This window comes from Sarcophilus harrisii, chromosome 1, assembly GCF_902635505.1.
Source record: "Sarcophilus harrisii chromosome 1, mSarHar1.11, whole genome shotgun sequence".
NCBI classification, from domain to species: domain Eukaryota; kingdom Metazoa; phylum Chordata; class Mammalia; order Dasyuromorphia; family Dasyuridae; genus Sarcophilus; species Sarcophilus harrisii.
This window is the reverse complement of record NC_045426.1, coordinates 72,318,815-72,343,210: the sequence shown is the minus strand read 5'-3', so window position 1 is coordinate 72,343,210 and position 24,396 is coordinate 72,318,815. Positions and strand designations below refer to the sequence as shown.

Below are 24,396 nucleotides of genomic sequence, written 5' to 3'. Positions count from 1 at the left end.
TAAAAAACAAATGGTCTTAATAAAACTTCAAAGATATAAAATGAAATAGATGAAGGCTGCTAATCAATAAAGTTAGATTTATATCATTAGCAGGTCAGGATTTCAGATAGTGGTATTCAAAGGACAAAAGGAGGGAGGGGAGAGGAAGTCTGATTGAGCCATTAATTAGCTATATGATTTTGTGCATATTATTTAATCATTTAATGAATGTTTCATTAACTTTAAATACCTTTAAAAATCTAATAGCATTTGTTAAAACCTCTCTGACCTTTAGTTTTTTGTCTGTAAAATTAAAGAATTAGTCTATATGATCTTCAAGGACTCTCCAGGTCTAAAAAAAATTGTATTTTTTTAGTCCAAAATATTTTGTTCTCTTTCCATGTTACTTCAAGCTTTCTGCATCTCATATTCATTCTCTACTGCTAGAAAGGTTGGATAAAGAAGAAAGAAAAGGAAAAAATATTGCTTCCCATTTGGCAAGGGCATTTTGGAACACATTGCTTGTGAATACAGAAGGTATTTTAATAATTCAAGTAGTTGAATAATCTCTGGCCAAGAATTTATCATTTCCATATTTTAGGCTACCATACAGAAATACAAATCCCATTGTCAGACATAATCTTCTTGACCTGATGTTCGTTTCCTAAATCTGCCTCTTTCCCAGGCTCTTGCTATTCTTGTTCAATTTTTTTGTTTAGTTTAATTTCAGTTGGTCCAATTCTTGTGATCTCCTTTGAGAGGTTTTCTTGGCAAAAATACAGAAGTGATTTGCCATTTCCTTCTCCAAATCACTTAACAAATAAGGAAATGGAGACAAGTAGGATTAAAAAAATGTCCCCAATCACACAGCTAGTAAGTATCTGAAGTTATACTTGAGCTCAGGTCTTCCTAACACCAGGTTTAGCTTTCTATCCACTGTACTATCTAAAGTGATAAAAATCTGGTCCCCTAAGTCTTCATCATCTTACCTAAAACTTTGTAATCCTTATCAATGTTTTCTATATTCCTTTGATTGGTATACTTAGTCCCCAGATACATTAATAGATAATTCACCATAGCATCCTAAATATATGCTCCAGAAAGACATCAGACTTCTTTGTTAATTGCAGATTAACATTAATGGTCTCTGCATTCATCAACTGGATATAAGAACAATGACTGCTTATCTCAGGATCAGAGCTGGAGAGGCTAAAGAGGCTCTTTGATCCAACCAGTAGGATCAAACAAGAATCCCTTCTACAATGTAATAGAAGTATGATCTTCAAGTTTATGATGGAAAAATTTCAAGGAAGGGGAGAGTACCTTCTAAACTAAGCCATTTTACTTTATATTATCTCTAATCATAGAGAAAGATTTTCAAAAGTTGCCAAAATTTGCCTCCACCAATTGCTTTAATTTCTTCTCTTTAGGGCCAATTAGAAAAATTCTAATCCCTCTTCTGAATACCAATATTTCAGTTACTTGAAGATCAGTATCATGACCACTATCTCCTTACCCCTGGGGTAATTTTTTTTTTCTCCATGCTAATCATCCTCATTTCTTTTAAATGATTCTTATATGACATGCTCTCAAGATCTTGCATTCCGATGATCCTATTGTTGTTCTCCAGCTGTTCAATGATACTTCTGAAATATTGCACCCAATATTGAACATATTATTTCACATTCAACCCAAATAGGGCAAGGTAAAAGAGGATTCTCATCTTTCTAATGATGAGATCCATGAGACTCTTGGATTGGGCATTGAATTGATTCCTAATTTGACTTTGGGAACTTCACACACACACTGCTATAGAGCCTAAGTGCATCTGTTGAGCCCAGAAGTGAAACATTCTTTAAAATATTTTTATTTTCCCCACCAACATTTAAAACAATTTTTGTACATTTTTTTAAACTTTGAGTTCCAGATTCTCTTCCTTATCCCCACTGCCAGAATAATGTAAAGCTATGAAAAGTAATTCCTAAGTTATGTTGTAAAAGAAAATAAAGGTCTCCCCCTAAAAACAAGAAAAAATAAAGTAAAGTAAGAGAAGAGAAGCCAGAGAAAGAGAAGAAGAGGAGGGGGAGAGAAAGAGAAGAAGAAGAATAGAGAGAGACAAAATGATTCAGTTTGCTTTCAGAAACAATCAGTTCTTTCTTTTGTGATAGTTAGGATTTTTCATCATAAGTTCTTCAATGTAGTCTTGAATTAGTGTATTGCTAAGAATGGCAAAGTTATTCACAAGTGATCATCTCAATACATTTCTATTACTTTGTACAAAGTACATTTCAATTTGCTTGAGTTCATGGAGCACTTTCCAGGTTTTTCTGCAAGCATCCTGCTCATCATTTCCCAGAAAATAATAGTATTCCATCATAATCCCATACAATTTATTTAGCCATTCTCTAATTGATGAGCATCCTCTCAGTTTCCAATTTTTGAAGATTCATGCCTAGTCATATTCTTAAGTCAAAGAATATGCATTATTTTATAGCTCCTTTGGCATAATTAATATCTTATTGATCATTTATCAACTAAAGAATGGTTCTTTTGTGTGTTCTGACACTTTAAAATTTGTTTAGAGTCATTATTTAAAGAGATTTGGAATGGTTTGGAAAAGATCACAACAAATTCCTGACTTTATTCTGTTACCTTAGAAGTGGAACATTCTAGTGATTATATAGCATCTCACATTCACATTTTAATGGTTTACAAAACACTTTGTGCATAGCTCTATGAAGTAGGTAAAAAATTATTTTTATTATGTGGTAAATTAGGAATGAGTCTTCTCTTTGAGTCTATTGGATGACTCCTCATGTGATGGCACCTTGGATCCACATGATCCTTCCTTTGAGTGCAAACAGCTGTTTCCTCTTCAGAGGATTCCTTAGTGTTCATTATCCTTTTTCCTTCTCCCTTCTGTAACACATTCTTCTATCCTCTGTCTTCAACTCAGTATTCCCCTCTCTGCTTTTTCAGATTATCAGGAAATATTATGTTAAAGAAGCATATCCCTCCCCTCAGTAGAAAAAAAAGAATTAGGGAGCAAGGTGGTACAGCAAAAGAGCAATGGATTGGAGGCAGGAAGCCCTGAAGGCAGCTCCTTTCTCAGTAACTTACTAGCTATGGTAGTACAAATCTTGGACCGGGACAAATCTTAAACCTCAGCTACTTTGAAAATAAAAATCACCCTTTATAACAAATTTAATAAAACAAATTCACACATTGTTTGTATTTAAAAATGCATTCTCATCTTGCATGGAAAGTCTAATAATGGTACACATTTGAAGAATGATGAAACTTTTAAATTATACTTCTAACATTTGCTTCTTAAGTAAAAGAGAAACTATTAAATTGCTTAATGTGTTCACATTGAAAATAAATTGGAAAATATATTTTGAAGGAAGAACTGCAACAATCATCATCATCATCAAGGAATGGCAAGAATCTCAAATGTAAAAGCCCATTTTAAATTGCCCATTGACATTTAAGTGATTACTCAATAATTTTACAATTACTTATATACCCTTCAACTTAGCATTACTTAATTGATATATTTTAATTTAAGGAAAAAAACATTTACAGTGAAATGTTAGTAATAATTATCATTTTAATATATGGTTGTAAAACATATGATGAGTGCCTAATGCCAAAGCAGTATGTAATCCATTTTTGTCAATAGCCTTCAGTATCCTTCTTCTCTGATATCCCATTTTAGCACAAGTACTTTCAGGCACTGCTGAGCTGAAAATAGTTCAAGTTGTATCTATTGATGGACCCTGCAGTTGTCATGGCAAAGTCTGGCATAACTAAGAGGCTGATAATCATTTGTGGCCATAGCAAGTTATGACAACCAAGACAGGAAACAGTACAATATTGATGAGTGGAAAGAATGGTCACAACAAGGAGTTCATCAGTCTTTTGAAGTATTGAAGGACCATAAGAAAAACCAAAAAATCAGGGCAGCTAGGTGGCAAAGTAGATAGAGCACCAGCCCTGAAGTCAGGAGGACATGAGTTCAAATATGGTCTCACACACTTAACACTTCCTAGCTGTATGACCCTGGGCAAGTCACTTAACCCCAATTACCTCAAGCAAGAAAAAGAGAAAACTAAAAAATCTCAGAGAGCATTGTATTCAACCCAAACATGGACAAAAATTCACTTTATAACTTCTCTTACAAGTGTTCTTCTAGGATATTTGAAGACCACCAGTGAGGAGTAGCACACTTCTTTTCAAGACAACCTATTCCAACTTTGGACAGCTCTTATTGTAAGAAAATGTTACTAATATGAAGTTGAAATATGTCATTCTATAAACTGACATTTCTATCAATTCTGACAATTGGAACAAAATAAAAGGACCTGTATTTAGTCTTCCATATGCCAGTGCTTCAAATGCTTGTGGTCAACTATCATCTCCTCCCTCTCATCCTACCAGAAACTCCGCCTCTCCCAAAAGCTATCTTTTTCTCTAGGCTTAACCATCCCCATTTTCTTCAAATAATCCTTCTGGAGCATGATTTAGAATTCTATTATGCCTTTCACGTTGCTTTGGCTACATTTCACCTTGTTAATGTCTTATCTTAAATAGGGTTCTGAGGATTTAACTCAATGTACTATCTGTGATTTCATTAATGTCGAACAAAGTATAACTAAAAGTTCCCTTTTCTGGATCTTAAACTTCTATTAATTCAGTCAAAATTATTTTAGCTTTTTTAGCTGCCACTAATAACATGCTGAGATTGTCATCTAATAAGATTTTAACTTATCCTGATGTTTAGGTATATATTTACTATATTATACTTTTTACAATTGATTTTTTGAACCTAAAAGCAGAATTTTACATTTCTTACTATCATATTTCATCTTGTTAGATCTGTCCTATTGTTCTATTTTGTTGAAATCTTTATTTGGATCTCAATTCTGCCATCCAATTCATTAACTATTCCTTCTAGTTTTGTGTTATCAACAGAATCAATAAATTTATTATTCATCCCTTCATTCAAGCATGACAAAATATTTAATAGAATGTGGCCAAGAAGAGTGCTCTTAGGTATTACACTAAAGAGTCTCCTCTAGGTTGATCTTAATCCATGTTTCTACTTTCTAAGTGTGATCATGCATTTCCAAGTATACCTGAATTACTATCATCTATCTTACCTCTCTGTCTTGTCTACGGTCATATCTCTGTCTCATCTATGAAGACATGGTAAAAGAAGTAAATATGTGAATAAATGAATAAATGCTCTGCTGAATTCCAATTATATTATAACTAAGGCATTGCCTTGATTTAGCAGTCTAGTAATTCATTAAAAAAGAAACACAGTTGGTCTGGCATAGCTTACTCTTAATGAACCCATAGTACCTCAGTGCTGTTACTATTTCCATTGCAAAAGGCTTATAAACTATTCATCAACATTTTTTAGCAACGCTTTAAGAAAAAAAAATCCCATGTTTTGTTGAATCTACCTTTTTCCTAAGTCAATATTTATTCAACTCTTAATCCGAAAACACTTCCGTTCTTTATTTCTCATGGATTTTCAAGTTCTTTCAATACCCTGGGATTCAAATCATCCAGGGCTGTTAATTTGAACTTTTTAAAGAGAGAACAGGAATTAATCCCCTGTTAATCATCCAGTCTGCAATATAGTTCTTGCAAGCCAAACTAGAACCAAACTAGGAGTTAAGTAGCTCCTCTATATCACTTATTATTATCTCAAGTATTGATCCATCCTTTCTTTGATATTCCTTTACCCCAAACAACCTTTTGATCATGGATAGGTGTTGGAGCTGAGGATCTGAGTTCAAATCTAGCCTCAGATACTTACTATGTACCTTACTAGCTGTGTTGATGCTTGGAAAGTCACTCAATGGATGCCCATCAGTTGAAGAATGGCTGAATAAATTGTGGTATATGAATATTATGGAATATTATTGTTCTGTAAGAAATGACCAACAGGATGATTTCAGAAAGGCCTGGAGAGACTTACACGAACTGATGCTGAGTGAAATGAGCAGGACCAGGAGATCATTATATACTTTTTTTTATTATTAAATAACTTTTTATTGACAGAACCCATGGCCAGGGTAATTTTTTACAACATATTATCCATTGCACTCACTTCTGTTCTGATTTTTCCCCTCCCTCCCTCCACCCTCTCCCCCAGATGGCAAGCAGTCCTATACATGTTAAATATATTACAGTATATCATGGATACAATATATGTGTGCAGAACCGAACAGTTTTCTTGTTGCTCAGGGAGAATTGGATTTAGAAGGTATAAATAACCTGGGAAGAAGAACAAAAATGCAAGCAGTTTACATTCATTTCCTAGTGTTCTTTCTTTGGGTGTAGCTGCTTCTGTCCATCCTTGATCAATTGAAACTAAGTTATATCTTGTCTTTGTTGAAGAAATCCACTTCCTTCAGAATACATCCTCATACAGTATCGTTGTTGAAGTATATAATGATTTCCTGGTTCTGCTCATTTCGCTCAGCATCAGTTCATGTAAGTCTCGCCAAGCCTCTCTGTATTTGTCCTGCTGGTCATTTCTTACAGAACAATAATATTCCATAACATCCATATACCACAATTTATTCAACCATTCTCCAATTGATGGGCATCCATTCATTTTCCAGCTTCTGGCCACTACAAACAAGGCTGCCACAAACATTTTGGCACATACAGGTCCCTTTCCCTTTTTTAGTATCTCTTTGGGGTATAAGTCCAGTAGAGACACTGCTGGATCAAAGGGTATGCACAGTTTGATAACTTTTTGGGCATAGTTCCAAATTGCTCTCCAGAATGGCTGGATGTATTCACAATTCCACCAACAATGTATCAATGTTCCTGTTTTCCCGCATCCCCTCCAACATAAGGTGTTATCGTTCCCTGTCATTCTAGCCAATATGACAGGTGTGTAGTGGTATCTCAGAGTTGTCTTAATTTGCATTTCTCTGATCAATAGTGATTTGGAACACTCTTTTATATGAGTAGTAATAGTTTTAATTTCATCATCTGAAAATTGTCTGTTCATATCCTTTGACCATTTATCAATTGGAGAATGGCTTGATTTCTTATAAATTAGAGTCAATTCTCTATATATTTTGGAAATGAGTCCTTTATCAGAACCTTTGACTGTGAAAATGTTTTCCCAGTTTATTGTTTCCCTTCTAATCTTGCCTGCATTAGTTTTGTTTGTACAAAAACTTTTCAATTTGATATAATCAAAATTTTCAATTTTGTAGTCAATAGTGATCTCTTGTTCTTCTTTGGTCATAAATTCCTTCCTCTTCCACAGGTCTGAGAGGTAAACTATCCTATGCTCTTCCAATTTATTTATGGAGATCATTATACACTTCAACAACAATACTATATGATGACCAGTTCTGATGGACCTGGCCATCCTCAGCAGTGAGATCAACCGAATCATTTCCAATGGAGCAGTAATGAACTGAACCAGCTACACCCAGAGAAAGAACTCTGGGAGATGACTAAAAACCATTACATTGAATTTCCAATCCCTATATTTATGCCCACCTGCATTTTTGATTTCCTTCACAAGCTAATTGTACAATATTTCAGAGTCTGATTCTTTTTGTACAGCAAAATAACAGTTTGGTCATGTATACTTATTGTGTATCTAATTTATATTTTAATATATTTAACATCTACTGGTCATCCTGCCATCTGGGGGAGGGGATGGGGGTAAGAGGTGAAAAATTGGAACAAGAGATTTGGCAATTGTTAATGCTGTAAAATTACCCATACATATAACCTGTAAGTAAAAGGCTATTAAATTTTTAAAAAATAAAATAAAATAAAAAGGAAAGTCACTCAAACACTCCCTGCCTCAATTTCCCCAAATGTAAAATGGGGATGATAAATATCCTCATGAGTTATTGAGAAGCAAATGAATTAATATTTATAAAGCACTTTACAAATCACAAAAGCATATTATTATTATTAATCTCATTTTTAACTTTAGGGTTGTTGACATATATTCTTACCTTACATATATTCTTACCTTTCCTTTAAAAATAAAACAACCTTAATTATCTGTCATTGCTTCAATCATTTGCATATGACTTCTAAAAATCTTATATCGATAAATGAGCTGCTCTTTGATCCACAATGCTCTCTCCTAGGAGTTTTCCTTTTACTTCTTCATTGTAAATTTCTTTGAGAGCATCTCATCTCCTTTGAGCTAACTTCCCCTGCAGCATCTGAAACCATGATATCTTACCTGTTCTTGCCTTAAATATTTGAAATATGGGGCAGCTAGATGGCACAGTTAATTCAGCAGTAGCTGTAAAGTCAGGAGGACCTGAGCTCAAATCTGGCTTGACAGTTACTATCCATGTAAATCTGGGCAAGTCACTTAATCCCGATTGCCCCCCCCCAAAAAAATAATAAAAATAAATGTTTAAAACCTAAACCTTGAGGCGAGTTTGGGGGAAAACTAGAGAGTGAATGAGGAAGAGTAAATATAATATATGCTTGACTTTCTCCACCTCTGTCATTAAATCAAAGGTAATGATCTTCAAAATCTTTAAATTGGAGTTTGTTCATTTTAAGAGGCATTTCTATTTTAGTGATCATCCCCTCTTCATTGATCTGAACAAAATAAATTAGTCTTTCTTATAAGTCATATTAATTCTTTCATATTTCCAAAAGAATTAGTTAATATTACAAAATCTAGAGCTTTATAGAACTCAAAAACACTTTTTTGGAGTTTATCAAAATCTTGTGCAGAATTTGAGAATTGAAGGGGACTTTGTAGCCATATAGTCCAACCCAACTACAAAATTATGAAAACAGACCTGGACAAGTAATTTTTGCTTGTAAAAGTGAACTTTTGCTTGAAGATCCTCTTGAAACAGCCCATCCCACTTTTAGGATGACTCTGGTTATTAGGAAGTTTGTTTGTTTCTGACATCAATGTAAATTTCACTTCTTGCAAATTCTACCCATACCTCTGGGTTCTTCCATCTGGCTTGGAAGTCCTCTTCCTGAATGTTTTTCAAATATTTGGTCAATCATCCTGTCTGCCTTGAGTCTTTCAGTTCTTCACGACAAAATATCCAAATGATAACTACTCAAATCATTCACTGTTGTATACACTCCAGCTTATTATCAATGCCATCCTTCCAGAATGTCACTCAGAATATGAGCACTGTATTTCAGAGGAGATCTGAGGGGAACATCACATAGTGCAACTATTGCCTTCCTTTTCCTGGATGCTCTGCTTTTCTCAGTAAAGCCCCAAATTGTATTAGCTTCTTTGGCTGCTAAATCATACTGCTGATTTATATGGGGTCCACCATTCACTAAAACTCCCAGATCTTTGCAGAGCAACTGACATCTAACGATGCCTTTTCTGTTTTGTTTTTGTGAAGTGGATCTTTTGTACTCAAATTTTAGACATTACATTTATCCCCATTTATTTCATCTTATTAGCTCCAGTTTATTTTTCTCTTATCTCTCAAAGTCCTCTGGAAATCTGATGGTCATCTTGTGCTAGTCATTTCACTTAGTATTGTCTGCAGATCTTTTGAACATCTTTATTTTTATCTAAGTATTCATAAACAATATAAAATGTCACAGTATCAAAAAGCCCTGAGGTACTTCACTGGAGACCACTTTACATGTTGGCACTGAACTGTTAGTACTCCTCTTAGAATCTGATCATCCAATCAGTTCCGGTTATATTACTTTGCCATTCCTATATCTTCTCCACAAGAATAATGTAAGATACTTGCAAAAAGTTTGTTATTACCAATGTAATAATAATGTAATATAATTTTGATTATTTCCAATGGAATAGCATTTTAACTACTTAGGGACCAGAGGAAAGAGAGAATTGTCTTTTTCATGGGCCTTCTACAGTTAGTAAGTACTCTCAATTCAGTTTGCTCACTGAGACCATCATCTCCATTTTCATTTCTAAACAACCATTAACCTGGACTCTGTTTATGGATCCATTAGCTCTTATAGGTCTGATTTTTGCCACTTCCCAGCTTGTGCCATGCTTATACTCTAAGTCCAATCTCTCATCCTTTTCCAGATTCACCTTCCTATGTTGTTTTTACTCACTAGTGTGGCAGCTTCTTGAGATCAGAGACTTTCCTGTTTGCTTATATTTGTATTGTCAATACTTGGTATAATGCCTCATATATAATAATCATTAATTAAATGCTTTCTTTCTTTCTAATATGCTGATATTAATTCTTTGAGTGGTCTTTTTGCCCTGAGGTCACTATTTTTATCAAAAGTGAATAATAATTGGAGAGGATAAGTCTATGATCAGTCCAGCATTCTGTACCACATATTGCTTTGGTCACTCTCACATCCTATCTGTCTCTTCTCTTTAAAATCACAGTATCTATTAAGTACCGATATTTGCTGCAAGGGTGCATTTATGAAGTTTTATTGCATTTAGATAAATGGAATACAGTGTTGGTGGTGAGAAACTAATGAGATGCACTAGAAATGACCGCTGCTGTTGCTGTTTTCAATTTCTTTCCTCACAAAGACTCCATGCCATGTCTAGAGTAGTCTGAGCTTTAAAACTGGATTTTAAAAAAAACTGGATACTCTAGCTTTAAAGTCGCTCAGAATTATAAGCTTGTTCTCTTTTGCATGTTGATGATAAAGAATGTCCAGTTCTTCATAAATGTTTTCTTTGACCTCATCAAGGTTCATCGTGATGGGAGTATACACACTGATGATGGCGGCATGGCATTATCCTGCACATGGCAATTGTATTGTCATGAGCCTGTCATTCACTCCTTTTGGAAGGCATGTGAACTTATTTACTAGATTAGTTTTGATTGCAAAACCTACACCAGCTTCACAGCACTCTGTTTCACTATGACTACTCTAGAAAAGCATTTTTCCAGCTCCTACTTCAGTAAGCTGGCCTACATTTGCCAGCCTTGTTTCACTCAGGGCTGCTGTTTGGATGTGATAACTGTTGAGCTCTTTGCAACAGGAACTGTTCTTTTTTCAGTCTACTAGATTTTTGTATTGTCTAGAAGTGTGCACATATTCCATGTACCAAGGGTGAGTGGAATCAATTTTTTGGAAATTTTTGTACATTTTTTAGTGTCTTGACCACAGAGTGGAATCCCCACCTGCTGCAATAATCAATCCTGGATGGGTAACCAAACAGTTTTTTAGGCCACCTTTTCTAACCCCCTTCTTCACACATGGAGGTGAGCAGTGCAATCCTTAAAAGTCTGATCAGATACCCAGGACACTGCCAAATTCCACTACTGTTTCCCATGAGAAGAAGCCTATGGGCTGGGGTCCCCTGTGGGCAGGGTTGTGACTAAGCTCCTAGTGTATCCATACCTGCTGCTTTATCACTCACCCACCACTACAAGACTTTGAAGGTAAAAAAAAAAAAAAAAACAAAAAAAAAAAACGGTATGATGATGTCTTTGGATTCATATGTAAATTGGATTTAAGTGAGGCAGAATTGCATGAAGTTATTAGACTCACTTTATTCTAAAGCCACTCCTGTCCAGAGGCAGGACAGAGTCAAGACAATTGGTGATAATTTGAAATGCAGAGGATGACCCTGGTGCCTTTGATGTCTAACGAAGCCCTAAGCACTACATAGCACTTGTTTTACCCACCTTCATGGCTGTTGGGGGATAAAATTGTTCTCATTTGCCCATTCCATCAGGGGAAGGTTTTACACACTTGAGATTTTCATTAACCCCGCCCCCAGCTCACTATAGGGTTTGAGGTCCCTTGATTACCCTCAACCAAAAACCTGGTTTACCCTATCTGCTGAAATGGTTTACCAAAGTGTGGCCAGTGTGTATGTTATAGCTTCTTGGAGTCTAGGTGAATCAGGTGGAAAGCATTCCTGTAAAAGGCTTAGAAGTCTTCATACCAGGGATACTAGTCTTCCCTGATGTCCCACTACATCCCTACTATACACTATTTAACTATGTATTCAATTCAATTCAACATACATTTATTAAGTATCTTCAATATGTCAGGTAATATGTTAGGGGATATAATTTAAAGCAAACAAACAAAAATCAACACTCCTACTAGAGGAAAAAGGAACAAATTACTAAGAACAGGAAGAGCAGTTTTGCCCTGAATCTGGCCAAGGAATAACATAGTATTATATAGGCAGAAAAGCCTTTAACATTTTAACTGGTAGAATTAGCCTTGCAACCCAGCATTGGCTCCTGCTTTCTGAGTAAAAAGTAGAGGCCATTTTTAGAAATCTGTTTTTTATTACAAGAGTGTTCCCCATACACACAAACTTTTTCATTACCATTTTTAATGGTAACTAAAAGAAAAAATCCCATAAGACAAATCACTTGCAATTTCCTCTTATAATCCATATGCAAAATACTCAATTTCCTCATTTTTTAAAGGAATGGTTGAACTTTATGATCTCTTCTAGCTCTAATGTCCTATGATTTTAGGAATATCTAAATTTGTATTTCATAAAAATAAGTCAGAATAACAGGTAGAATAAATTTAGATTGAAGTGTTCGATACCTGAAAATTTTCTCATTTGGGCTACTTGTGATATAGTTTCATGATAACTATAGAATGTTAGGGAAAACCATTTTCTTTCAATAATAAAAACATATTGTTCCTCAGGGCTTTTAAATATCCAGTCTATTCTCTAATGATATCTTCCAAACTGAACATTCATGGAACATTATGGTTGAAAAGATTCTTAAGGAGCCTGAAGTCTAGCCATCTCATTTTCAGACAAGGAAATTTTGTACAGCAGGTTTATATAGGCAACTGTCTGGGGTAGTACCAGAGAGTAAAAAAGTAGATAAATAGAAGGAAAAAACCTGATAATTTTCCTGGTAAATAACAGGATCAGTTTTGATAAATACAGATAAATGGGCATTCTTTCCCTAGCTTAGTATAGAGAATATATATGAAATATGTATATTTGAATATGTATGAAAATATTTGTTACTGCCTCAGATGCATTGTAATAATTTTGTTAATCAAATATATTGCCCTTATAAAGTATTTTATGTGTTCCAGTTAGAAAGAATACAACAAAAAAGCATCCAATAAATTATGATTAGTATATGTTCTGATATGAAATATTGTATGAAACACATACAATATGTATGAAATATATATGGTAGAAGAAGAAAGATTACTTTTCCAATATCTTCCTTATAGTCCTCAATACTACTAATGAGGCATCTGAGCTATCCACTATTTGTAGCTATATCTATCTATCTATATGTATATCTCTGTAGCTCTATATAGGTATGCATGTATACACTCACGTAGTATCTACATATATACACATATTTGCATATGCCTGTGTATATGTGGTATGTGTGGTATATGCATAACTATATTTAGATTGAGCCACATTATATCCATCTTCTGAATATTTATGATGTAATAATGGAAGTTCATAATAGTAATGAAGATTACATCTAAAAGATTATGAATTGGCCTCTGAATCACTGTTAATTTTAATACTAACGAAACTTAATTGCAGTCTCATTGTTTATAAACTGGTAATTGATATATGCTATGTGTATTTGTGTAAATACTGTATATGTGTGTATGTATATATGCAGCTAGGTGGCACAGTAAATAGAGTTATGGGCCTGGAGCAAAAGACATCCTTCTAAATTCAAATCAAACCTCAGACACTTACCAGCTGTGTGATCCTGAACAAATCACTTAACCTTTTTTGCCTCAGTTCCTCATCTATGAAATGAGCTGGAGAAGGAAATGGCAAACTCTGTAATGGGCTGAGGCTTGAGTTGATGCACTATGGTCCCAAGTACGTGAGGCTAACTAGTAATTGGGCTATACTCTATTAATATACATGATTGGATAAAGAATGGTCCCGCCACCTGTGCAAGTCCTGATGTTTAAGGAAAAAGGATTTTTGGGGTGGAGGCAGAGAGGAAGAAGAAAGTGGGAGAATTGGGGCCTGGGTTGAGACCAGCCTTGGTTGTGTAGTTCTTGAGCTTAGCTTTTGACTCGTGCACAATTCTTCCCGATTCTTTCCACCTCCGATCTTCACTGAGAATAAAGATAGACGATTTTCCCAACCTGAATTCCTGTCTCGTTGATTTTAAAAACATGATCTTCACATTTGGACCCAATGGTAACCAAGGATAAGAGCCAGGTAACCCTAGGCCTAAATCTAGCCTTTATACTATTAACTTCTTTGATTTTTTGAAAGATGCATGGTCCGCAGAAGGTTTTATAACCAATTGGAAGGTCAGTGTCCGGGAGCAGCTCCACTATCTTTAGATAATCGCCAGGTGATGTGGAGAGACCCAAAAGTGGGGAATGGAAAGGACCAGATAGGCTAACTGTTTGGGGAGAGGGTTTTTTATCTCTCAGGTGGAGAAGGAATCAGATGGTCCAACGAGCCATATTCGCCTTTTCCATCGAGAGAGGAGCAGACCTTTGAAACAAAGGAGAAGACCCAAGAAATATCGGTGGTGCTGTTGATTGTGCTTACCATTGAAAGAGCGTGGCAGTTATGGCGTTTGACCATGGACATCAAAATTGTTGGATTTCAAAAACCCTCAGGAATCATTGATTCTCTGAGCCATAGGACAAAACCCTCAGGAATTTGGACTTGAGACATAGGATTGAAAACTCTGGAATCATTGGATTCTCTGAGAAATGATAAGACTGTTACAACCTTAAAATCTGCTGGAATCATTGATTCTAACACATAAAAAGATTTTGTGAACTTCAAAAACTCAGGGGGGATCATTGGATTCTGACATGTGAAACAATGGACAATAGATTGGTTTTGACTATCTTCCAAGGGTGTATGTGTGATGTTGTTTTTAATACCCATTCTAGGACTTCTGGTGATCTTTTCCAACACCATGTTGATTTATATTGTTTGTTTCCCACGGGTTTAAAATGTTTGTTATACCACATCGAGCCTGCACTGACTGAGGGAGGGTCATCCGTAATAGCTCTGCTTATTGTATTGCTTTGGTTACCTCCCATGCTGATGGGTTTGTAAAAAGACCCTTCAGCCGAAAACCCGCAGCAACCCCCCATTTCCCTTTGGTGTTTTTCATCTCCCTTCCTGAGATGTAGTAGGGCGTGATCATCTCCTTTTTAGTGTTTCACTGCCTTTTCTGAGAAGTCAGGGAGGCGTGATCACCCTTTCGGTGCTTTACCACCTTCTGAGAAGAAAGGCTGTGATACCTCCCTTGGGGGCTCTGATTTGAGGAGTCAGGGAGGCATGACCACCTGTGTTATAAATAAAAAGAAAGGGAGATGTAATGGCTGAGGCTTGAGTTGATAACTATTCCCAAGTACGAGGCTAACTAGAATTGGGCTTACTTATTAATATACATGATTGATAAAGAATGGTCCCTGCCACCTCTGTGCAAGTCCTGATGTGTTTATAGGAAATGACGATTTTGGTGGGTGGAGGAGAGAGAGAGACAGGAAGAGAAGTGGGAGAATTGGGGTTCGAGACTGAGCTGCTGGTTGTGTAGCTGCTGGTTGAGCTACTTCTTGACCAGTTGCACAATTTATCGTTATTCTCTTCCACCTCCTATCCTTCTTCACTGAGAATAAAGACTGACGATTTTCCCCTAACCTGAATTCCTGTCTCGTGCTGATTTTAAAATACACGATCTTCACAAAACTCTGTAGTATCTTTGCCAAGAAAACCCTAAAATGGGATCACAAAGAGTCAAATACAACTGAAAAGTAATAACAGAGTAGGAAATGCATGTCCATGTGTGTATATGTATGCACACACATATAAATAACTATTGAGAGAGAAAGGAGAAAGAGGAGGGGAGAGAGAGAGAGAGAGAGAGAGAGAGAGAGAGAGAGAGAGAGGAAAAAAATTTTCTTTGTGGGCCATAAATGTTGTTTAACTGGAAGATCAATTTCTGGATGGAGACTTTTTGTAGTAGAAGAAGCACTGGTCTTGGCTTGAACTTGGATCCTGGAGGTAGGAAATCTGGATTAAAAAACTAGTTCTGATACTTTCTACAGATGCAATCATCAACAAATCAACCAGTGCCTCCTAAGTGACATAACCTTTATAAATCTGTTTTCTTCTCTTTCAAATCACATAGTCTGTTCAATCTGTCTATGCTCTATAAACAGAATTTCAGTCTTCATAAGATGATGCTCATAAAAGAATAACAACTCTAATATGGAATATATATGAGACACAAAATATTTGCTAAATTTCATGGTCTCCCAAAAAAGGTTAAGTGTAGCCCATCAAGGTAACTTGATTTATTCATTTCAAGGAATTAATGGTATTTTGCTATAAATCTCAGACTACGCTGTAGTAAAATTAAAGGCAGTAAAGAAAGATACATTGTTATTGGTGGGGAGGATAAATGGAAATATCTTTTATGGTTGCCAGTATTACCAGAAATTCTTTTCATAAAGGGAGAATCTTAGATAGTTTTTCTTGATAATTGGAAATCAGCTGTTTTCTACTGTGGATAACAAATTTACATTTTAATTAAACCCCTTTGCATTTATCTATACTGGAACATATACTAATCATAATTTATTAGAAGGTTTTTGTGATATCCCTTCAAAATGGAATTCATAAAATACCTTATAAGAGGAATATATTTCATTAGCAAAATTATCACTAAGTATCTGAAGCAGTAATAAAAACCATCCAGAACTAGTTAATTCTAATTCAAAGCTTTCCAATGTGATTTCCGGATCTGACTAAAATAATTTTTGGAGACAAAATGCTAATTGATTAAAAACAATCTTTGAAAATATATAGACATATACATTACATTTATATAAGCTCATATTATATATATATATATATATATATATATATATATATATGTGTGTGTATGTGTGTTTGTACAGTTACATATATGATAAATGTGTGCATGTGTGCATTTAATATATGTGGAACATACAAATACATGCATATAATATATATACATACACACACAAACACACACACACACACTCACACACACACACACATACACACACACTCAGTTTTTATTGAAAAACAAAAGTGTCCCCCTAACCAGTATTAAGACCTGGAATCCATAAGAAACCCATATGGTTCTATAATTAAAGAAGAAATTATTAAGAAACCAGGGCTTTGTTGAAAACATTTCCTTCACATTTGAAAAATACATAATGGAAATTGGTAACATACTTCCACTTGTTAGACAGAAAACTATTTCATCTTCATTTATAGCTATGATAGACAGTCATGTTGCATTCCATATAGTCTTAAGACACAAGTTAACTCATTGATAAGTTTAACTGAGTTATTGTAACTTAAGTAAACTAACATGCATAATTTTCTTTTTCCTTCTGAATGCATACACAATTCATTTATAGTATAGATGATCTAAAAATGTCAAAATGCATTTAAAAGTAAGCTTTTCAAGCATGCATCTTGACAAATATATTCTCCTTTTCTGTAATTTAGATTTAGTCTTTTTCCCTCTACCACCTCCAGTAGAGCTTAAAAAATAATTTATATTCATTCTTGCCACTTCAGCTTTTATCTTTTCCTATGGAATGAGCAATCCAATGGAACTGACTCATGATATTCAATTCAACAAACATTTAAATATGTATGAAAATATGAAAAAATGTAAGTCAATTTTGTATTTGGAGGGCAAAATGAAACACAGTTGATTAAGACCTAGATACTGCCCTCAAGAAGCTTGCAGTCTAGGAGGAAAGGTGATGCAGCCTGGGATAGCCACAATTCAGACTACATCTTGTGATACTGTACTTGAATAACAGATGATCTAATTCCATGATGAAAAACAGTGAACATTTATTTTCAAAAAGAGATAAAAGGTAAGGAAAAAGGGATTTTTTTTTTGGGGGGGGGGGAAGAAGACCAAAATAATTGTCAATAAAACCTTTCAGGGCAGAAAGAAAAGTCATTTTATGTAACATCCTTTAAAATGCATAAAATGCATAAAGAAATTAAAGAATTTATGAATTCTATATTGTTTGATAATTTTGTGAATACGTATTTGTGCCAAAATAAATTCCAGAATATTTCAGAATACTGTAGAAGAATCATTCCAATTTCAGTTAAGCAAAACTAGTCTGTTACATTATGGTTATTATTACAACATAACTCTTCATTTTTAGGAGTTGTTAGGGAATAAAACATTCTGAATAACTTAATTTTCCAGATTTCTCAAGGTCAGCCCCATTTAATATGTTGAAGGGTTTTTTTAAGATTTGTACTTTAGATTATTACACACTTTCCTGCCTTAGTAATACAATAGACTTAATGCAGTTTTACTTTTTGTGTTCAAATGTTCTATTAACTATAAAGATACTAAATTGTATCCAGGATATGGTCTAACAGGCCTCAAACTCCAGCCTGCAGACCAGATTGGGCAGCTAAGGACGTTTATCCCCCTCACCCAGGGCTATGAAGTTTCTTTATTTAAAGGCCCACAAAACAAGTTTTTGTTTTTATTATAGTCTGGCCCTCCAACAGTCTAAAGGATAGTGAACTGGCCCCCTATTTAAAAAGTTTGAGGACTCCTGGTAGAAGTTAGCAATTTGACTAATACCTTCAAAGTTTGTTTTCTTATAAATTCCACAATAAAAGTGGAATGAAGAATATATGTCCATAAAACATTTTAACAAGGGAAATGGACAGTCCTTTATAGAAATGATTGGCTCAAAAGCCAAAACATTGCTGTAATTTTTTGTCTTGCTCACTGTCTTCCTCACTGTATTTTAACTTTTCAGCAATATTTAAGTTTGTGGGTTTTTTGATAATGATTTCTGCATCTTTGTCGACTTCAATATATTCTTTGGCTCTTTTTCATCAACTTCCTGCTCTGGAAATTATTACATCACCTTTTAAGAGCCAAAATCTTCTTTCACTGGGAAATATCTCCTCCTTGTGAATTTTTAGTAAATTGCCACTAGAGAACATTAAACCAGGAACTCTCACAACTCCAAAGAGACAGAAATGAATTTTAAATGGTAATGCACTTTGGGAAAAATATTAAGTTGGTGTAGTAGTCACTGGAGATGCAAAAGACCATGCATGCATTTGGGTGTAAAGGAAAACTGTAAACAATTATACAGCTGTTCAGTGCTCTTGCAAATGTATCCTACCTTTGTTTCTCTTCTTCCTCTTCTGTGACCAGTATGGCCTAGACCTGATTTGGGGGGATTGGCAGAACTGGGGAAGGGGAAAAATGAAAGAAGATAGTATTTCTTACATGTCCCCACATCCCATCATCTTTATCTTTCTCCCCTGCCTTCCCTGTTTATATGGAGACTGGCAGATTTGCTTTTCAAGGAGCAAGGATCGTTTCAGAGCTTCACTCTCAGGGAATGATCAATGGGATGTATACCCTATAGTTCCAGAAAGTTGGTTGGGAGATGTTGGGAGTTGTCATGGGCCTTTGTTAGTCAAACTGGCCAAGGAGGGAGAAAATATTTCCTGAGGCCCGAGGAGCAAGGGAGGCTGGAACCAATAAGAAGAAACTATAACAAATTCAGCCCAAAGCTCTAAAGGAAAAGGAGACTGCTATTATGTTTTTCTGTTCTGACAACATATTCTGGCCCCAATTAAGAATTAACATCAAAATTAACTGATCACAGTACCTGACCTACAAATCACTGTGTCACAAAATGTTGTTAAGATTTTTTTAAAAATAGAATACATTGTGCCCTGAAAATATTATAACTGTACTTCAATGAGAAAAAGGTTTTGTACCTTTTATAAATAAAATAAAATTTATTTAAAATGGTTTTTTTAATTCTTAGTTTTGTGAAAATTAGTGATATGGTCATATTAAAATTTATAATATAAATAAATATAATATAAAATTTATAATATATGTGTGTATGTATATATACATATATATATATATATATATATATATATATATATATATATATATACTTACTGGGAACATGTGCTCAATTTTTTTCTACTAATGGAGTATGTGATCAAAAACTTTTAGAGGTCACTGAGACAGGCTGTCACAAGACTTGGGATTAAGTCTTTGCTTTGCCAGAGTTCATAGGTCCAAATCCTATCTCTGTTCCTTATTACCACTTATAACCCTGAGCAAGGAATTTCACTCCTCCAAACTTTCTTTTCCTCATTCAATCTACTTCAGTACAGCAAAATGTAATAAATTTCTACTGTGTGAAAGATAGCATTGTTTTGGCAATTCAAGGTTTTACTAAGCTGGCCCCTTTCTACCTTTCTGGTCTTTTTTATGCTTTGTTCCCTTCATAAACTCCAGTCTCGTTATTCTACCCTGATAAACTCCAGTCTCGTTATTCTACCCTGCTTGCTTTTGCCCAAATATGACATTACATCTCTTGCTTCTTTACCTTTGTAATAGGAATTGTCCTCCAATTCCAATTGGGCAATGCTGCCATTTCATGCTACTTCTCCTTCCCTTCACTACCTGTCCACATGGGAAGTAATATCCTTACAATTGGGTGTTCTGTCCAAATGAATATAAATTTGGATCATTTTTGGTATCTTGGATTTCAGGGCTAGATTTTTTTTTCTTCCCTACTTGTTCTATCATTGTTTTGGGTTGAGGTTCCTTTTGGGGATGGGGTTCAGAATAACAGACAATTAACTCTTGTTTCATTTGTTTTTCATTTATGATTTCTTGAAAAATAATTCTGAAAACTAGTCTTTTGATAAAACCCATTGACATTCGAATGGAGCTCCTTGATTCTATGTCTTTAAACCCAAATCATCCTGACAGATTGGACAATAATAGTTCCTAACCCAAGCTCACTTGCTCATTTCTTAGGTTTTGATGGCTCAGAGTGAGTGTAAATAAATGGCAATTATTTCTTTTTTTGGCTAGAAACTTCAAGGCTCTTCTACCTCCCAGATTTATTCTTTTGCAAAGACAGAGTGGATCACCTTTTGTCTCCATTTTTAGCTAATCCTTTAACCTTATTGACTGAATGTTGCCTCTGACAAACTGAAACCTGAGAAAAGCCTAGATTATAAAGGCCTTCACCAAGGTTTCCCACTTCATCTTAGGCCTTCACCAGTCATCGTGAGCTATGTCTTGCTACTGGACTCAGATGACTCTGGAAGAAAGAGGTAGACTGATGACTTTGCACAGACCTGCCTTAATCAAATCCATTTCACCTGAAAGTTGAAACATCACCCTCCTGATATCATTGGTCCTCTTAAAGGACAACCATTTAGCTGTCCCCAAGCTCCAAACTGCAATGAACTTGTTCCTCTCCTCCTCTTAGATCTTGTCTTCAAGACTCAACTCAAAGCCTACTTTCTGCAGAGCCCTTTCCTTGTCTCTGTATTTACTAATGCAAAGTATTCTCTGAAATGAAATAAAAACATTCAATATTATGGGAAGAAAAGTTTTTCTTCTTGTGCTCTTTGAACACAGTCATCCAGAACAATATAATAAAATAATTTATATTTACTTAGCAAATATTAGGATATGCAACATAATTATTTTACTGCCTCAATAGATATGTGACAACAGAAATTTTATGTTTTGCATTTGTAATAAGTTACATTTAATAGAATTCACTTTAAGAGCTAAAAAAAATACAGTGTAAGATTAGGAAATATGGCAATAATAATTTAATTAAATAATTCAAAAATAGTAATGATAATGATGATAAAAGAGTATATCAATGCTTCATCATGACATAGAGATAAACCTGGGCTTTCAAAGTTGCTCCAGTAGAAACCAATCTTTAGCAGGTCTCAGGAAACTGTAAAAAAAATTTTTAGCATAAAGACTAAGTGAAGACTACATACAATCCCATTGTTTAAGCATTCCCTTTTCCCAACTAAATATACCTGATTCTTTAAGTTTACTCTCCTATTCTTTGCTTTCCAGGGCTCATGTCCCTCTAAAAATGTCCCAGCTAATTTCTGTCCATCCTCAAATATACTGACCTGAATCAAATAGAATCCTTTTTCCTTAATCAAAATGTAGGTCCTGCCTTGAATCTTTTTCCCAATCTCTCTGATAAACTAACCTCTCTGAATTTATGCTAGCTTATCCTCATAAACATTAATAATTATATTTATGTTACAATATAATTATAGTTAATACAATATAATTACCATAAATAATTATAGAAATAATTTGTATAGTTCTATAATTATACTTAATTAAAACCATTATAGGTATTATAATAAGTCATGATTTTAATCTTAATAATTATTATAATAGCTAGTATTTACATAGCTCTTTAGAACTGGCAATACTCTTTACATATGTTATCTCATTTGATCTCACAATGATTTGTTAGCTAGAAAAGTTCAATACTTTTGATCGTCAGTCAGTGTTTTAGATATACTATCTTCTAAAGACTATCTACCATTAATGATTTCAAAGATAAACTCTGATCCTTGAAACCATGGTGCGACATCTTACTACTTTATGTTTCCTTAGTGTATTAAAGTTGACATAGATTTTTCACATATATTATTAAATTTGATCTGTGACTTGTATATTTGGGTTTACACTATCAAACTACACACATTCCAATTATTTGACACAGAAAACTACAGTCTAACAAATTGTTTAGCAGATTTACATGAAGACACGGGGAAAAAATATAATAAAAGTGAATTTGTTTTTGCAGTTGTCAGTAGCGAAATCACTGGTTAAGATACTGGTGCTTTGGTTGCAAATGAAATGATATGCCTCCATCTATCTTTCTCACTGTGAAAATATATAATATATAATTTTGTGTTATTGAAGAAATCATGCTTAGAAGACAGATACACTTGATTTATCTTCTTTAAATTTCTATCAGGAAGTAGAGGGTTTACTTAGCTTTACTTCTCATGACAAAACAGAAAGTATCAAGGTTCAAAGGCAAGATGAACCACATCATGTACAGGGACCAATGATAAGATTTAAGCAAAGGTAGAGTCATTTCTATGCTGAACTATTTATGTTGGGCTTTTCTGTCTCTTTGATTCCTTTGATTCCTCATCCATGAGCTGACTTAGAGTGATATATTGATTTGTTTGAATTCATGAAAAAAAGCTGAATGAAAACAGTTTACCTGAGACAAGCTTGAAATGGCAAATTAGGGTTAAAGTGTCAGTGATCTAGATCTGGAAGACACCTCAGAGATCATTAAGATCAGCCCCCTCTTTTTATAGATGAGGAAAGAGAAACTCCAGAATGAAAATTACTTTCTCAATGTTAAACAGATAGTAAGTATTGAAAGCTGAATTTTAATCAGGGTCCTCTGAATCAATCAACAAGCATGTATTAAACAATTAAGTCAGGTACTTGGGATTCAAATATATTCCCTACACTAAATAAAATAATCCCTATACTGACTTCATGGCCAGGTGTTGTATCTTGTTGACTCTGCAACTACTAGGCTTGAATTTTTTTAATGAACCTTTTACATAGCCCTAAATAGTCCAAAAAAAGTAAACATATTATAATAGATTTTAGGGGGAGAGGAATTAAAACAATATGAGAAACAGTGTCTCCAGTTTTGAAATTTGGACATACTGTATGATGTAGAATCCTGAAATTTAGACTTCCATTCTTCCCTTAAAATTCATCAACTATATGTCATGAAATTTTATCTTTAGGTGTATTAGACCCGTATTTGAACTTCCAGGCCTATCTTGTATTCTTGCCCAATACTTTCAACTGCCAATATGATATCTCCATGGAAGGCAAAGTTATTATGTCCAATATTTAATTTGACATCTTCTTTTCATCTCCTAGCTATGTGTTTTCTTTCAGTGTTAACATCATTCTATTAATGTCCTAACCTAGACATTATATAATTATCTTCATTTCTTTTCCTAACTATATCCATTTCCAAGTTCTTCCTTAAAAATCAGTCTTCAATTTAGAATAGATTGGTTAGCAATTTATAATTACCACACCATGGAAGCCTCTTAGCTTTATATTTCTTTGCCTTCAACTCTGGCTCCTATCTATAATTCATCTTTCATATTGCTGCTAGATGAGTTTCCTTAAAATAACATCCCCATTGTGTCATTTCCCAACTTTGTAATATATGGTGATTCCTATTTCTTCATATCTAGACATATTCACTGTCAAAGTTTTCTATAATCTGGCCCCACCATACCTATCCAACTTGATTTCTTTATTTTCCCCTCATAAATATCCTCCACTTCAGTCAGATTAGCAGTTTTAATCATAACATGATTAGTTCATTCTAATTAATTTACTCTAATGAGTATAATTAAATGTTATTAATTGGTATTAATAATAATTTATTTTTACAACTAGTGTATATATACATATATATATGTAAAATCAAGGTCAATTTTTCTTATTGTAAAGAAATTATCTACTCATGCAGACCATTAATTCTTCTTTATCTCCCTCTTCATTTTTGAGCCTGTACTTGATCCATTATCTTGGC

At 34.4% G+C, this 24,396-nt stretch overlaps 1 protein-coding gene across 1 annotated transcript in view; it reads left to right on the top strand.

The window, feature by feature from the left end:
• Nucleotides 1-24,396, top strand: part of VWC2 (von Willebrand factor C domain containing 2) — a 201,458-nt gene that overhangs the window by 172,653 nt on the left and 4,409 nt on the right. The window lies entirely within an intron of this gene.